The sequence below is a fragment of the Sabethes cyaneus genome, chromosome 3, assembly GCF_943734655.1.
Source record: "Sabethes cyaneus chromosome 3, idSabCyanKW18_F2, whole genome shotgun sequence".
In the NCBI taxonomy this organism is placed as follows: domain Eukaryota; kingdom Metazoa; phylum Arthropoda; class Insecta; order Diptera; family Culicidae; genus Sabethes; species Sabethes cyaneus.
Genome location: NC_071355.1, coordinates 185462880 through 185466641, shown reverse-complemented (window position 1 = coordinate 185466641; position 3762 = coordinate 185462880).

Sequence of the window (3762 nt, the reverse complement as noted above, 5' to 3'; positions counted from 1 at the left end):
TTTGCTGGACGCAAAGATAAACTACTCGCAACGTAAACTAGCAGACAACTATTCAGACAACAATCAATGCACGAAGCACCGATAATGTCTTTTGAACGTTTTCTCGAGTGCTATTTTTAACGCCAGTGCATGAAACCCTCTATGCTTTCGGTTGTGTTATTGTACTTTGATTTTTCGGCATTATGTGATGCTTCACACTCCGCTGGAGCACAAATTCGTCGGTTGGGGATTTACACCACTGTTTGTGGTTATTTTTATCGTCACGACATGTGATTCACTTATACGATAACTTAACGCAGGAAATTACACTAGTAAGTGTTACAATTTGCACAATTTTTTTCACTTTAATCAATCAGTGAAGGGTTCGTACTATAAACAAATCTAGCTTGAAGTTTTGGCATTTCACCTCACTTTCCACTGCAGATAACAACGCATGCGTATAGTTCACGTTATTGTTTACACCGTACTCCGAAGGGCGCGTTTTTCCAGCAACTTGACACCCGTTGGCGTCCGTTCGCTTCGGCGGTTACTTTATTTTTAAACCTACAACTCTCGACCGGCTTCAGTTCAGCTCCCTATGAGTTCACTGGAGTTTTTCTTACGCATTTTCTTTTCGCTTGCCTCGTGCAAGCGTGTCGTTTGTTTTAGGCTGCATCATCGTCATGATGACTAGCTTTCAGCAGTACAGTAGCGAAACTTAAAAGTGTATTCCGAGCAACGATCACACGATCTTGACTTATGTTTGTTGGTTCTGAGCTGAGCTGATTAATGCTCCGTATCAAGGGCTGTTGCTTTACTGGTGATATGGTTATCATTGGAGTCTTCGTCCTACGAATACAGTAGCGCAGATTACGTCTGCTTACCGTCTAGCAATTTTTCATAGTGTGGATCAGTAGAGATGAATTATTGCACCATAGGGTATGTTGCTGCTTCGTCGTAATTGCCTATTCCCGTCCTATCTAACACAAATTATTAAAAATATCAGCATTCTTATGACACACAATGCAAAATTAGTTATTTTAGTTTGTTGTCTATCATACGCGATCAATTAAAGTGAGCTGAGATCTATTGAAATGCTTTTTATCATTAAAGAAGTCCTACCAGCCAAATTTCCGAGGTTTTTTCGTGCGACAAAGAAGAAAATGTCGACTAATCGTTTTAATTTCCGTCATTCATAAATGAAAATAACTCACGCGAGGCATTGTCGTTATTCTACAGCCAAGAAAACTTGCCGGACCTGCAGAAATTTTGCAGAATAACATTTGTCATGCCGTCCTACACAAATACATGCGCGTTAGCTTCGTAAACATTGCTGTGATTTTAGTTGAAGGACAGATTTTAAAACGGTACGACGAATTTAAGAAATAAAGTCAGTTGCATAATTTCAATACTATGCTTTAATAATCGCTTTTCAGTGATTTCAAAGTTCACGGATCGGAAGGTAAGTGTGTTTTAGTCAAATCAGCACAAGAACTTTTGGAGTATTCATTAATTAGAAATAAACTCGACATTGATCCGTACGCCGATGACTAATTTATTTCAAAGAATGTTGACAGCCAACTGACTTGTACGTTCTAAATAAACAAAGGACTTTTGCTTATGACATATCTTAAGCGTCAAATGTTTAAAAATCTACAAAATATCATATAATTTGTTTAAAATTTTATGATATCCTAATCAACCAATATCTACCAAATACAAATAACGCAGTAGAAAACTACTATTCATACACCTTTGGAATTCTTGCCGTAACTGATTATATTTTGCCACAATTGTTTTATTATAGTCCTATATAGGTATAGACAAATTCCATTTTTAAAATAACAAAAGTTACCCCCATCTTATTTAAGTTTATGAAAGGTTGCACTGGTTTACTTTCTTGTTTTTTCAGATTTGAAAGGAGGGTAGATGTACCAGGTGGAAACTCGAATCATTTCATAATTTTGGAGGATTTTAGAATAATTCCAAGAGAATTTTAATTTTCTATTGTTATACAGTTGGATTTAGATTTTGGCATGGTTCGATTTTGGCATGCCTCGATTTTGGCAACAAAAGTATTCGTTTTTGGCAACACAAAATATTTTACTTCCAAAAATATGCTTAAATATCAATCAGTTTCTGCATACATGCTTTAAATGACGAAGAAATGATGCCCTCAGTATGTTCGTGAAAAAAAGTTATGTACTTTCGAACAATAATATTTTTATTGTCGCAGGGTGTCAATAACTTATTTGCATCGGACGGATAGCTCTTAGCGGACATTTTAAACATAAAATAGTTGCAATCGTTGATTAATGATATTTAGTCAATTTCTGAAGCATTTACATTAAATTTTTTCATATCGAAAAAGGGTCTCGATTTTGGCACGGTTTCGATTTTGGCAACATAGGCGACACGCATTTGTTGCCAAATTCGGAATCCAACTGTATATATATTTGTTAATAGTTTTATCTAAGGTACATGTAATTAAAATTTAGGATGTTGGTGCAGCAATTACAAATTCGTTTTGAACAGACCAATAAGGTGCAATTGGCTAAGAAATTCGCAACAATTCATAGCATTTTAGCAAGCCTACGCTGTTTTCCAACTGCTTACATGCTTACGGCAAGTGTTACTAAGGACGGTAAACAAAATTAGACTATTATGGTATTCCGACTATATCTACACATCTACACCCGATTTTTCGGAGGGGTAGATAAAATCGGTAAACCACTGTATTAGAGGAATATTACCACTACTTTAGGATCACATACTGATGTCAGGAAAAGCAATATTTTAGATATACTAACCAACAGATTGGTATAATTTTGGTATTTATTTAAAGCCAATATGGTGTCCCATAAAGCTTGCTTCATTTAGAATTGGAACAAACTTTTGCCCACATTGTGGCGCTCTTGGTAGTCGGATTTGAAAGTTCTTGGCTCCCACATGTCGGAAATTTTGTTAGCTTCATCTATGGATTTTTGACATTGACTGTATTTTGTAAACAAACAACATGGAAGCCGAAAGAAGGGAAAAATTGTGCCCATATAACTGGAATGTGGTCTGCATCTAGGCTAAACAGCTGAAATTTCCCAGAAATACCGTATGGCGCGTTATCAAACGTTATAAGGAAAAATTGACGACGATACGGAAGCCTCAAGTTAATCATCGAAGTGGGTGGAACTGGCTCAACTTGCAAGGGAAGCTAGCCGCCTGAAGCTTGAAATCCTGGGGCTGAGCGAGGTCCGCTGGCCGGGTACTGGGGAACACAGGACATCATCCGGGCAAGTATTGCTCTACTCTGGCACACGAGGTGAAAATGCTACTCGAGAAAGAGGAGTTGGATTCCTACTGAGCCCAGGGGCACATGCGGCCCTGATGACGTGGGAACCGATAAATGAGCGAATAATCGTTGCCAGATTCAGAACACGGGTTAGAAACCTTACAGCTATTCAGTGCTATGCGCCAACAGATGCTGCCGATCTGCAGGAGAAAGAGAACTTTTACAGCCAGCTGAACAGCGTGGTTGAGAAAATCCCGAAGGGAGACGTCCAAATCCACTTGGGCGACTTCAACGCGAAGATTGGCTCAAACAACGCGAACCTTGAACGCGTCATGGGACGCCATGGCCTAGGAGAGATGAGCGAAAACGGGGAGCTGTTTACAGAATTCTGTGGTAATAACAACATGGCCATTGGTGGATCGCTCTTCCCCCATAGACCAGTTCATAAAGTCACGTGGGTTTCCCGCGATGGCCGAACAGAAAACCAAATCGACCAC